General features: G+C 46.8%; 1 protein-coding gene and 1 pseudogene across 8 annotated transcripts in view; both read right to left on the minus strand.

The window, feature by feature from the left end:
• RASGEF1A (RasGEF domain family member 1A) overlaps positions 1–14,141 on the minus strand; it is a 110,717-nt gene that overhangs the window by 78,902 nt on the left and 17,674 nt on the right. The gene's annotated exons all lie outside the window — the stretch shown is intronic.
• LOC120594891 (uncharacterized) lies at positions 8,886–9,001 on the minus strand (annotated as a pseudogene).

The following is a 14,141-nucleotide window of genomic DNA, read 5'->3' on the forward strand; positions in this document are numbered from 1 at the left end:
AGGCCAGGTATAGACATGACTCTAACGGGTTACACAGGGGAGCTACTCAGCACAGGGCCAGGGTACCTAGTACAGCATTCCCATGCAGGAAGACACCCCCCAAGGAAAGCCGAGAGCTGACTAGGTGGGGAGAAGGTGTCCTGCATAGAAGCAGAAGGCTCCAGAGCATCTTTAGAAAGAGAAGGTTAAAAAGGTCACTTGGTTGTGCTGTGGGAAGGAATTGCAGGGGAAGGAGGCCACGGTAGTTGTCCAGGCCAAGGGAGGGCAGCCTGACCCCTGGAGGTGGCAGCAGGCACGGACAGGTGGAGGGGATAGAAGAGAGGTCTGGAGTGGTGGGCCAGACTGGCTGATGACTCGGTCCATGCAAAGGGTGACCTGACAGAGAGGCTCAAGGGATACTCCAGCTGTCCCACCTGCTCAGATGGGGAGGAGAGGTTTAGGGCACAATGACAGTGAATAGGCTAAGCTGCCTGTGGTCACCTGGGAAGCATCTAGTAGGCACTGGCTCAAATGTTGACAGATCCCAGAGGACAGGCTGGGCTGACATGTGTTGGGATGGAATCAGCACCAAGGAGGAAACAGAAGCTGTGGTAGGGGAGGAGAGGGTGTAGATCCAGGTCCTCAGGAACAGGAACACTGAGCATGCCCAGGAGAGGATGGGGAGCCTGCAGGAAGATCTGCAGTGGGGCCAGAGGACATGGAGGCCCAGGGGTGAGCCTACAGAGCCCAGGCTACGCATGCATGGGAGCAGGGAACGTCCGTAGGGACAAAGATGTCCACAGGCCTCTGAAGACCAGTTCCCTAGAGTGAAGAGGGTGCACCAGATTGCAGTGGGAGGGAGTGAGTAGGAAGTGAGGATATAGAGTGAGCAAGCAGAGAACTCCGTTTCAAAGTCCACCTGTGCACTGCTTCAAAGTCCACCTGTGCACTACTTCAAAGTCCGCCTGTGCAGGGGAGGAGAAAAGGATGGAAAATAGCTAGAGATGGAAAAGGTTTGTTGTGCTTAAGCTGGGAGAAGCTTTATGCAAGTAACTTCACATCTGAGGCCATCACCTGTCAATAAGGACAGCAACACCTCACCTATGAGGAGATGATGCAGAAACTAGACAAATGGAACAAAGTACCCCCTGAATGCCCAACGCTGGGCCCCTGGGGCTGGCTCCCTGTCTCAGGCGGCTAACCACGTGTGTCCTACAGGAGAAATGCGTGATCTCTGAATAGTCAGGGAGACTCACCCAGGCCCAGCCTCAGGCCTCTCCTCCTTTAGCAGGTACTTGCCCACTGCTCCCTGAACTCGCCCTGCACCACAGAGAGCCCCACAGCCAGAAGAAACATGGCATACTCTGAGCTCTTGCCACCATCCTGGGTAGCACAGGGCCAGCCTGTCCCCAGCTCAGCGTAGGTGCTCATGGTGGGGAGGAAGACAAGAGACTGCTTTCTCCTGTGCTCTGTCTACATCTTGGTACCACTGCACTGACTCTGAGGAGCTCCCCTGTCAAATAAGTGAGATGGGGAGAAGGTTCCCAGAGCAGAACCACCAGGAATTGCCCTGAAACATGCTCAAAGGCAAGTATGTAGTTCTTAGGAAATGCTTTTGCAGATGAGAGCATTCAGACACCTGATACCATCACACTGTTCACCCTCAGGCAAGGACAGCAAGGGGACAGAAATGGCAGCATTTTCACCCCCACCCCACCCTGCCCTGGATGCTAACACTTTCACACTCTTGATCAGATACCTCTCAGAAGCCTCTCTACTCAGGGCCTGAGGACTGTCCCAGGAAGGACATTCCCAAGGCCCTCCCTGCCCCAGGGAGCCCCTCCTCCACCCTGGCCCCATCCTTCCTGCACTCAGAAGGTCAGGACATGGTGGAGCTTTCCCATCCACAGTTCCTGCCATGCCACTACCCAGCTAATTTTGGCTGACCTCCCCAAATCCAGTTCCAGTTTTGTTAGACTAGCACTTCCTGGTGTTTCCAGTGCAAGGATATTCTGAATGGATCCATAGAGACCAGCTCCCTCTGGGCCAGGCCAGGGCATCCCTTGCATTCACTCTCTGTGCCCAGAAAGAAGTGAGAAGAACATGCACTCTAAAAATAGGGCAGAATGTCCTTCTCAGTTCCCCTCAGGTCGGGAGGCCCTGATATGTGACCAGCGGGTGTCAGAGGCCCACCTCCCATGGTAGCTTCCCTGCTGGTGCTGAGTACCCTGTGATGATGGCCTCTCTCCTCACCCCTCCTTCCTCAGACTCTGCCCATAAATATGTTCCTAAGTAAACATTCATCAGATGGAAGTGAACACCAGAGAGCAAAAGAACGTGAGTGGCAGCCTGGAGTGGGTGGGAGGCTCCAGGGGCAGATCTCGGCTCTGACAGAAAACCACCCCAAGTGACCAGGGCTACACCAGATAGCCTCAGGAGGGAAGAGGGAAAGAGAAGGAGTCCCAGCAGGGGCAGAGAAGAGATGGGTCAGGACTGGGAGCCACACTGAGTCACAAACAACTGGACAGGCCCTGATCTGAATCTTCATCCCTTTCGCCATGGCCCTGGGATCCACCCCAGCAGGCCCTGTGGGGAAGCCAGTGGGACCTCTTCTGGGAGAGGGTCATGCAGATATGCACATCTGACAAAGCCACATGCACACACCCCCAGGGCAGTGGCTAGACCTCAAAGGCCCCAACCCTTCCTAGCCCTGCACCTTCACGTGACCTATTTAAAAATTTGACTCCTGTGACACATGTGGCTTGAGAACGCAGTACTGTGGCTAAAAACCAACAGTCAACCAAAGCTATTCCAATCCTGCTATTCCAATTCAGCTCATTCTATAGTGGGGAAGAGGTGTGCTCAAGGGCTCTCAGGCCACACCTGAGCATTCGGCCTCAGTATGCTCTCTTCTGGAGGGCCAGGGTACAGACTAGTGGGTCTGTTCCTCACCTGCCTGGGGGGCCATTTGTGCTAGGAATGCCCTCCCCACTGGCCCTGGGCCCACCAGCCACTGGCCTTGCTCAGGCCCGCCCAGCACAAATGCTAGTGGTGCTGGCATTTCTTCCTCCTCCTCCTCTGCCTGTGGTTGCTAAGTTACACCAAAAAAACCCTCTGCTCCGTGTGAACTGTTCCATTTCCACAATTTTCCAGGTGGAAGAGAGGCATCAGGCTGGCAGTTCAAGAAAATCAAACTTGCTGGATGGCTTTTGGGTCCCCATGGCATACCTGGGGACACCTGCTTGTGCTCCCAAACCCAGGAGCCATATGCAAGGGTATACAGCTGCCCTGGGAGGGTGTCAGCATGAGGGTTTGCACTGCTCACTCCCTTCTCAGGGGCAGGGCCTTCTCAGTGGGTTCTGCTGCCACCACTGTCCAGGCTGCTAGGTCACTATCACTCATTTCTGAAGACGTCAAAACTGTGGGTTCCTGACTCTCTAGTTCTCTGCTTCAGGTGGGAGCTACTGCTTGATCTCTAGGCCTCCTATTTGGGCAGGGAAGAGCCTGGACCCAGGCAAGGCTGGGCAAAACTCTCCAGAGGTAGGTGGGAGACCCCTGAGGAGCAGAGCAGGCCACCGACTCTGTGAGATTCACCTGCATACCCACCTGACTCTGTATGTTCTGGGCTCTTGAGGTGGGTGGCCATTTGGGGCCCTTCCTTTGATCCAGAGGGTGGGAGAAGAATGACAGCAGGTGGGAGAGTGAACCAGATGGGTCTCCCAGCTTTAAGCAGGGAAGAAGAGAGCCCCAGACACCACATCTCAGCCCCCAAGCGGCTCCTAGGAGACATAGGGTATTCCTGTGAATATCCACCAGTTTCAGCTCTCAGAAACAGCTAGAGGTGCAGGGGGCAAGGGCTTGCTGAATGTTGCTCCCCAAACAGTAGGAGCCCCCTCACCCGCCACACACGCAACTAGAATAAGGTGCATCTGCCCCAGGCCCTGTTCCCTACAAGGCCTGGGGCAAAGAGAACACAGTCCTTCAAACGACCCCTGCCCACGGTGCAGAGGGGGCAATCTCGTCCTGGCGCGGGCCGTCTCCCCTCAAATGCTAGACTCACTCTCAATTCCTCGCCTAACAACAAGAGCCTGAAATGCCATCGCAGTGCCCAGAATGCAGACAAGCAAATGGAAACTTCCAACTGCGCAGGCCCTAGCTCCTCAGATTCCCCAACCCCCTCCCCCACTCCAGGCCTGTGCGGCGGACCTGCTGCGGGTGCCAATGCCCGCTGTCAGCGTGCGCTCCCGCCACGCCCGGGACGAGACCGCCAGGTGTCCTACAGAGACGCTGGACTGAGGATTCTGGCGCCGTCCAGCCAGGGGCGAAGTTCTCAGCAACTCCGCGCTGGGCTCCCGCTTGCCCTCCTCCACGCGTGTCCCCAGACCCGCGCCGGGAGCCTGCGCCCCAGCCCCACGACGGCCGCTCCAGGCGGGATCCTAGGCCTGCACACGCCCTGCCTGCCCGCGCGGGCGACCGGAGGGAGGGAGAAAGGGAGGGTCCCAGGGACTGAGGATCTGCGCCTGCCGCCTACCTGAGTCCGGGCCAGCGTAGCTCCAGCGCAGCCCTCGCGCCGCAGTCGGGCCTCGAGCAGCGCGCGGCCGGCGGCGGCGGCTCATGCTCGGTGCCGGGGCCCGAGGCACCCGCCCACCCGCGGCCGCCCCCGCGCTGCGCCAGATGCTGGCAGAGCAGCTCTCTCCGCAGCCGGCGCCGGGAAACGCGAGCGAGCGCGGAGAGGGCACAGAGCGAGCACGGAGCCGGCGAGAAGCCGGCGGGCTCGAGAGCGCGGGGAGCTGGCGGGTGCGGGGCGAAGGTGTGCGGTGGGCGCTGGGAGAGGGCGGGCGCCGGGCGGGCGCCGGGCGGGCGCGTTGAGAGAGAGGCGCGGGGCCGACCTTCAAGCAAAAGTAGAGAGCGTGGCCAGGGCTCAAGGCGGGATCCGGGTTGGGGGGCGGGGAGGGGGCACGAGACGGAGGAGGCAGGGAGAGAGCGAGCTAGTCTTTCATTTTAAAAAAGATAAGGCAACAAACAACCCAACAGGTGATGAGGCCGCCTCGTGTAAAAGACCCTTTGGGGACTCCTCAGAGCTGTCAAAATTTTCATCAGTGGCATCTGAGAGTGAAAGGGCTTCCGTGGGCAAATCTTAGTCCCTTTGGTTATTCCCTTTAATCATTACAACCACGCTATAAGTTTGGTGTTGATTTTGTACCCACTGGACAAATGAGCAAACTGATGGTCAGGGAAGCGAAGTGGTCATGCAGGATATCAGAGCTGGTAAGTGTCAAAATCACCTTGAGAGATTCCATAGTCCATATTTTTCCAAAACTAAGAGGAGGATCCAGGTTTTCTGGCTCCCACTGCAGCCTCCTGACTCTCTGAAGGGACATCCCTGTTATCTGGCAGCAACACTGAGGGTCAGGAGTATTACAGGCAGCCAGACTCAGGTGAATGTGGGACAAGCCTGGGGCTAGGAAGCCCACAGGGTAAAGGGATATGGGTGGAAGAATGGGGAGGTGCCCCATAGCACCTCTTGGAGAAACTGAGGACCTTTCTTATTCATTCAGTACATGTTTACTGAATGCCATTCTGGGAACTGGGATACTGGTGTGAATGTCCCTATCTGGCTGAAGTTTGCATTCTTGTAGGAAGCAGGCAATAAAAGCACAAGAAAATATTTCATATGTCAAAAGAGCAGATGCTCTGGAGAGAAGCATGGCAGAAAGAGGGGATAAGGAGTGCGATTTGTGGAATTAGTTATTTTATTTTGGGTAGTCAGAGAAGTCTGCTGAAAGGATAACATTTGATCAAGATCTGACTGAGGCGAGCCATGCTGAATCTCAAGAATGAACATTTGAGGCAAAGAGAATAACAAGTGCAAAAGCCCAGAGATGGGAGTACGCCTTGGGCATATGCAGGCAATAGTGAGGATGCCAGAGTGGTGTGAAAATGAGCTAGAGTGTGGTAGAGAGTGAGATTCCAGGACATGCCACATTAGGAAGAGCCTGGTTGGCCACTGGCCCATTGTGGCTTTGACACACAGGGAGTTGCAAAGCTGGAGGAGGGTTTTGCAGAGTAATGTATGGTCTGACATTTTTTTTTTTTTACAAAAACATTTTATTATGGAAAATTTCAAGCATTTACAAAAGTAGGAGCTAAGAAGGTATAATAAAACCAATAGCCCACTTCAGCAATTGTCAATAAATGGCCAATTTTATTTCTTCTATACCCCTACCTACAGCTCCCTATATTATTTAAATGAAGATTTATAACTTTTTATAAGTATAATATACATAGACAGTAGTATGCAAGTCATAAATTTGTGCTTCATTGATTTTCAATGAGAATATTAATAACTGTCTGCACCTTGATTTTCACTATGGGAAGGCTTTAGATTACGAAGCCATGTTCTTTAATAGATATAGGATCCTGCGGATTATTCATTTCTTCCTATGTTGCTTTTGGTAAATTGTGTTTTTGAAATATTTTTCCATTTTGTTTAAATTTTCTGATTTACTGACAAATGTTAATAACATCCTTGTATTATCTCTCGGATGTCTGTAAAATCTGCAGTAATGTCCTACTTTTCATTCTGATATTAGGGATCTTTGTGTTTGTCTTTTCTTCATCAGTCTTGCTAAGGTTTTGTCAATTTTATAATTTTTTTCAAAGAAACACCTTTCAACTTTATTGAGTTTCCTCTGTTGTGCCTTTTATTTCATTGATCTCTGCCTTTAGTTTTATTATGTCTATATTTCTACTTTGGAGGGATATTTATTATCCTTTTGTTCCTCAGTTTCTTAAATTGGAAGCTACCCTCATTGGTTTTTAACCTTCTTTTCTACCATGTACATTTAAAGCTATAAATTTCCTTTTAAGCCCTGTTTTACTGTCTGTCACAATTTTAAGTGCATTTTTCTCATTTAACTCAAGATATTTTTTAATATCCATTTTGATTTCTCTTTTGGTCTATGAGTTATGTGGAAGGATGTGTCTAGTTTCCAAATATTAGGGAATTTTCTAGTTATCATACTGTTATTGACTTCCAATTTAATTATACAACAGGCAGAGGATATACTACCATTTCAATTCTCTGAAATCTGCTCATAATTCATTGTTTAAAAATGTTTATATATATTTTTTCAATTATAGTCAACATACAGTATTAAATTAGTTTCAGGGTACAACACAGTGAGTAGGCATTTATATAACTTATGAAGTGATTGCCACATTAAATCGAGTATCCATCTGACACCATACATAGTTATTACAATATTACTGACTATATTCCCCATGCTATACACCACATCCCCATAACTATTTTGTAACTACCAATTTGTACTTCTTAATCCCCTATCTCCTTTACCCATCCCCCCACCCCACAATCTGACAATGATCAAAATGCTCTCTGTATCTATGAGTTTGTTTCTGTTGTTTGTTTTTTTATCCTGATCTCTAGACTCCACATATGACATTTGTCTTTCTCTGACTTACTCCACTCAGCACAGTACCTTCTAGGTCCATCTATGTTGTTACAGATGGCAAGATTTCATTCTTGTTTATGGCTGAATAGTATTCCATTGTATATATGAACCACCTCTTCTTTATCCACTTATTTATTGATTGACACCCAGAATGCCTCAATATCTTGGCTACTGTAAATCATGCTGCAATAAACTTACGTATTCACAGGTCCCTTCAAAATAGTATTTTGGGTTCCTTCAGATAAATACCCAGAAGTGGGATAACTGGGTCCTTTTTTGTCGCTTGTTATGGCCTTTGTTTTAAAGTCTATTTTGTCTGGTATAGTATTGCTACCCCAGCTTTTTGTTTTGTTTTGTTTTGTTTTGCAGATGTATACATTTTCATGAAACAACTTTTTCATCACTTTACTTTCAGTCTGTGTGTGTCTTTCTAACCGAAGTGAGTCTCTTGTAGGCAACATATGTAGGGCCTTGTTTTCTTATCCATTCAGCCACCCTATTTTCTATCTGGAGCATTTAACTCATTTACATTTAAAGTAATTGTTGCTAGGTATATAATTATTGCAATTGTATTATTATTCATTTTTTTATCTTTCTTCTTCTTCTTCTTCTTAAAGAAGTCCCTCTAACATTTCCCATAGTACTGGCTTGGTGATGATGACTCCTTTAGCTTTTTCTTGTCTGGGAAGCTCTTTATCCCTCTTTTGATTCTAAATGATAGTAATCTTGGTTGTAGGTCCTTGTTTTTCAATATTTTGAATATTTTGTGCCAGTCCCTTCTGGCCTGCAAAGTTTCTGTTAGAAACCAGCTGACGGTCTTCTGGCAGCTCCCCCGTAGGTAACTAACTTCTTTTCTGTTGCTGCTTTTAAGATTCTCTTTGTCTTTAACTTTTGCTATTTTACTTATGATGTTCTTGGTGTTGGCCTCTTTGGGTTCATCTTGTGTGGGATGAACTGTGCTTCCTGAGCTTGTATGTCTATTTCCTTCACCAGGTTAGGGAAGTTTTCAGTCATCATTTCTTGAAATAGGTTTTCATTTCTTGCCCTCTGTCTTCTCCTTCTGGTATCCCTATGATGTGAATATTGGTATGCGTGATGTTATCCCAGAGGCCTCTTAAACGATCCTCATTTTTTTGGATTCTTTTTTCTTGTGGCTGTTCTGATTGAGTGTTTTCTGCTACCTTATCTTCTAAATCACTGATTCAGTCCTCTGCTTCATCTAATCTACTATTAAGTCCTCCTAAGGTATTCCTCATTTCAGTTACTGTATTCTTCATTTCTGACTGGTTCTTTTTTATGTTTTCTATCTCCACTTTTATGTTTTCTATCTCTTTGTTAAAGTTCTCACTGAGTTCATCTACTTTCCCCTTAAGTTCATTCAGCATCCTTATAACAAGTGTTTTGTTTTTTTAAATTATTTATTATTATTTATGCCTAGAGCACCTGGTCTTCCTAGGTGGTCTCTCATCCAAGTACTAACCAGGCGCGACCCTGCTTAGCTTCCGAGATCAGATATCGGGCTTGTTCAGGGTGGCATGGCTGTAGACCATGGACCGTGGCTCCACTGGGGCGTGAACCCGGGACCTTCTGCGTTAAAGCAGACATGCTAATCCCTACACTATGGAGTCACGTCCATAACAAGTGTTTTGAACTCTGCATCTGGTAGATTGCTTGTCTCCATTCTGTTTAGTTCTTTTTCTAGAGCTTTGTTCTGTTCTTTCATTTGGGACATATTTCTTTGTCTTCCCATTTTGGCTGCCTACTTGTGTTTGTTTCTATGCATTAGGTAAGGCTGCTATGTCTCCCAATCTTAGTAGAGTGGCCTTATGTAATAGGTGTGCTGTGGGGCCCAGTGACACAGTGTTCTCTGGCCACACAGGTATATCCCTTGTATCAGTTGTGTGTGCCCTCCTGTTGTAGTTGAGTCTTGGTTTCTATTTGCTTGTCAGTGGGAGGGATTGACCCTCAGGCTGATTGGTTGTGAAGACTGGCCATGACCAGTAGAGGAGCTGTTGTGCAGGGGCTGACTCTACAAAGCAGGATTCACTTTAGCAGGGCTCTAGTGCTTGCCTGCCCTGTCTGCCCTTTAGTGTGTCATCCTCAGATGTTACCCAGTTGGTGCTCCAGCTCAGACTGAACCTAGCCAATGAGTGTTCCAACCTCAGGGCTTCCTGGGAGGAGTCCTGCCATAGACCAGGTTCAGCTGAATCTGTGACCTACCCGGGGCCACCTGGCATGAACCATCAAGCAATCCATACAGGCCATCACCCACGCTGGACTTGGAAGCACCTCAAGAGGCCAAACTGTAAACCAAGGCCAGCTGCCACTAGTGTCAGATTTGAGGTTACTCAGAAAGAGGTATGTGACACACTGAGGCCAGATGCTAGTTGTTTTAGTTTTGCGAACCTTTGAGGGATTTTAGGAAAGTCCACAGCATGAGACATGACAGGCCCTTTGTATGGAAGTGGCTTAGGTGGGCCTGCATGTTGAGAGGGGCGGGATCTCAGAGAATCACTAGGGCAGGGTGAGCAGTGTTAGCTACATTAATGGAGACTCCAATATGGTGCCCACCTGGGTGTGCAGTCTGGGCAGGGTGGAGCTCAAAAAAGGAACAATGCCTTCTACCAGAACTTCTGTCTGGGAGAAAGCTGGCCCTCTGGCCCTCATCCTGAAGCCAGATAACTCAGTTTCTCCCCATATGTCTCTGGCACTTCTCAGGCTGCTGACCCAGAGCTGGAGCTCAGAGTGAGTGTGTCCATAACTGAGTAAGTTCAGGCACAACCCCCTTAAGAGGAAAGTCTGCCACTTCCACAGCCCTCCGTCTTATTCAGCCACAATCTCTGCTGGTTTTCTCAGCTAGAAGTTGTGGAGACTTCTCTTCTCAGCACTGGTACCCTGGGCTGGGTAGCTAGATATGGGGTTAGGACCCCTCACTCTTCTGGGACGACCCTCCTCAGCCGAAACATTTCTCCCAATTCTCAACTGTCTCACGGGAGTGTGGGACCAACCCATTTTGCTTCTCCATCCCTCCTACCAGTCTGAAGGTGTCCTCTTCTATGTGTCCCCAGTTGTAGGACTTCTGTTCAGCTAGACTTCAGGTGACTCCCAGTGATGGCTATTCTGTAGTTTAGTTGTAATTTTGATGTGGATGTGAGAGGAGGGGAGTGCAGCATTTACTTACTCTGCCATCTTGACAGCAGGACCTGCTTATACATTCTTTATAGTCTAGAATGTGTTCTGTACCATATGCCTTTGAAAAGAACATATATTCTGTATTATCAGTTAGGTCAGATTGTTAATCAAGTCCAAATCTATATTGCTGCTGAATTGTATCTCATATTCTGTCAGTTCCTGAGACAAACTGGAAACAACAGATAACCTGAGTGAATAAACAATCCTTGGTACATCCAGACAGTTGAACACCACTCAGCAACAACATGAATGGTTCTCAAACGTGTTTTGTAAATTGAAAGAAGCCAGACTAAAAATGATCCAAACTATATTATTTCATTTCTACGACATTTCTATGACTTCCTAGAAAAGGCAAAGGTAAAGATGGAGAATAGATCAGTGGCCCTCAGGGGTTAGGGGGAGAGGGTTAATTCTAGCATGGGGAAATTTTTAGGTGCTGTGAGAGTGTATCTGTATTTGATTTGTGGTGGTGGTCACATAATGCTATGTATTTGTCAAAACTTAAAGTAGCTGTACACCAAAAAGAATGAATTTTACTGTATGTAAATTTAAAAATAATTTTTAATCTCTATGACTACTGTGTCATCTCTTTGTTCAGATTTTTTTTCCACACATTTTCCTCCTTTTTGCTATATCTATTATTATGGGGGGGTGGAAATCAGGATGATTCATTACTGCCAATGAATATAGCATTGCCACTGTTTCCAGAAAGATGAAGAAGTCTCTAGGGTGCACAGGGGAAGTGAAAGGAGTGGTTAAAAGACTGTGGTAATTGTCAGATGATGGATGATGGTGGTTTAAACCAGAATAGTAATGCTCATGGTGATAAGAAGTGTTTGCAATTGGAAATGAACTGCAGATAGAGCCAAAAGTGCTTGGATCAGACAGAAAAAGGGGAGGAGTCCACAATCTTTTTGCCCCAAGAACTTCTGCTGTCCACCTTACCCATGCTGAGGAGTGTGTCTTGAGGTGCATCTGCATAGCAGGACACTGGTAGTACTTTGTATGTTGTTTTGTTTGGGCTGGCTTTGGTGTAGAGGGAGTTCTGCAGGTTATGAGAACTATAACATATATGTTCATGACAATTCAGCCACCCACTGTTCCTGTTGCAGCCAGACATTATCTTGCTTCATAGGCAGCCACCTTCAAGACTTCTATTTCCTTATTGACACTCAAATATAAGACTGCTAGTCACATTGCAATATTCAGTGGTGAAATCTTGTGTTACTGTCATTCCCATTCCTTTTCATTTAGAATCAAAATAAAGTTGTATCTCAAATATCTAAAAGAGAGAGTGGTGGAGAGAGGAAGAGAAAGACTTCCCATGACAACAATGCTTACAGCATTTTCCTCCCATGGAGTCCAGAACCTAGACTGCACTAGTTTCTCAGATCTGATTCTTATTCAAGCCAGGTCTCTTGAGACTTCAGTTTTCTCCCTCCTACCTTCACTTGCCTCCCCCTTACCTTTGTTTCCATAGAACAGGTTTTTAGTTGTTCCCTTGCCAATACCCTAGATTTCTTTGCTCCTCTTACCTGGATAACCTCCAGTGACAGATGAATCCACCTCTGCCTTCTCCAGATGTCCCCTCAGGTATCTAAGTGCTGCTAGAGGCAATCATACAGCCCTACTATCACTCTAAACTCACAATAAACTCATTAGTGGAACTGAGAACTCAACACTACTCAATCATCCTCTGATGGTTCTCTTGATCCTTCTCTTAAACTGTAAAATATGTCACACATACAGAAGAGTGTATGAAATGTATGTGTACAGTTTCAAGAATAATCACAATGAGAATGTCCATGGAACTAGAAATAGGGCACTGCCAGCACATGAGAAGCCCCCTTGTGTCCTTCTCCAATGGCTTTTCCCTTGTACCCTCTCCCTACCAACCCCCTCCCAAGGTAACCATTACCCTGATATTTATTCCTCTGCCTCTGCTTAGACTTTTACCCCTAGATATATATGCCTATTTTAGAACTTTTGTGAATGGAATTGAAGGGACCAAAGTTTTACCCCCCTAAATCTACCTTTTGGGATATTGTTTTTAACTGGTTGTTAAGAAACAAGACTCAGAAAGAACTATTGACCCTCCTCCTTTCCTGCCTAAGACATTCAAATAGAAAAATCTGCTTCAGGAAGGGAACCTTAGCATAATCACCTTAGAATTAGACAGGAAGTATCTAAGCAGGGGCCTGTTAACTAAATCACCCTCTACATCTCATTGTTTCTGAGTTGCCTAGCAAGAACTTGTAAATGGCCCATTTTCATTTTTAAAATCTAAGACCCCATTCCTCCCTTTTCTACTTTGTCCAAAATGACATATATTTTTAATTTTGCCTCACTTTGGAAATTTTATGCTTATGTGAATTCTTGTGCACATGTATTAAAATTTGTTTTCTGCTGTTAATCTGCTGTATGTCTTTTGAATTATTAGCCCAGCTAGAAGAACTTAAAAGGCAGGAGAAAAAGTATTATTTTAGCCCCATAGAATCATATTTTGTATTTTCTACTTGCTTGTGTCATCAATATTGTTTGTGGGATTCACCCATATGGATGAGTGTAGTTTATTCATGTTGACTGTTCTTTGGTATTGTTATAATATGTTTATTTGGTCTACTATTAGTAGACATTTGAGAAGCAGACATGCTTTTGCTATTATTCATTTATTCACTGAACAAATATTTTTGAGCACCTACTATTTGCCAGGCACTACTTTAGGCATTGAGATAGAACAGTGATCAGAACAGATAAACTTTCCATCCCACATGGTTATTCTAGGAGCAGATGACAACAATAAACAGAAAAAAATAGACGAAGTATGTTGTATGTTAAAAGATGAGAAGTACTATTTAGGAACTGTGAGGAAAAAGAACGATGGCTGTAGTCAGGCTCCCTCCCAACACCCTGAGCTAACTTCGGAGGGGAAGTGACTCAGCACTTCTCCCCTTATGTAACCATGTGCCTGGTCCACATACGCAGGCTTCTATTATCTGGCAATGTGCCATTATTGTTTAACCTGTGAGGCTGGCTGTGCCCTTGCTGGAATAAAGAGCTATATCGCAGTTGCCTATGGCTCCCCACATTTTTTTCCAACTGCCCAAGCCTCATACCCCTTACCTCGGAACCATGAAACTGCAGCATCACAGGAACAAAAGCAGGAAGAGATGAAAAGTATCAGGATGGTAGGTTGCACCTCTACAGTATTTTCCACTGAGTTAACATCTAAGCCAAGACTTAAAGGAGGTGTAGATGATGCCGTGTACCCTTTTGGGCAAGGTGTTGCAGCAGAAGGAGAAGTCAGTGCATCAGTCTCCAGGCAGTACAATTCTGACACTAACTACTCAAAATAGTCCAAATTTCACTGGTTAAGGACACAGTCCCCACAAGACTGTCCTTACTTCAGATACCAGCCACAAACTCAAGGGTCCTCAAGCCACCCCAAGCCTCAAAGTTTCTGACCAAATGGCTACAAATCTGGAGGTTCCCACT

The sequence above is a fragment of the Pteropus medius genome, unplaced genomic scaffold, assembly GCF_902729225.1.
Source record: "Pteropus medius unplaced genomic scaffold, Ma_sr-lr_union100, whole genome shotgun sequence".
Taxonomy (NCBI): Eukaryota; Metazoa; Chordata; class Mammalia; order Chiroptera; family Pteropodidae; genus Pteropus; species Pteropus medius.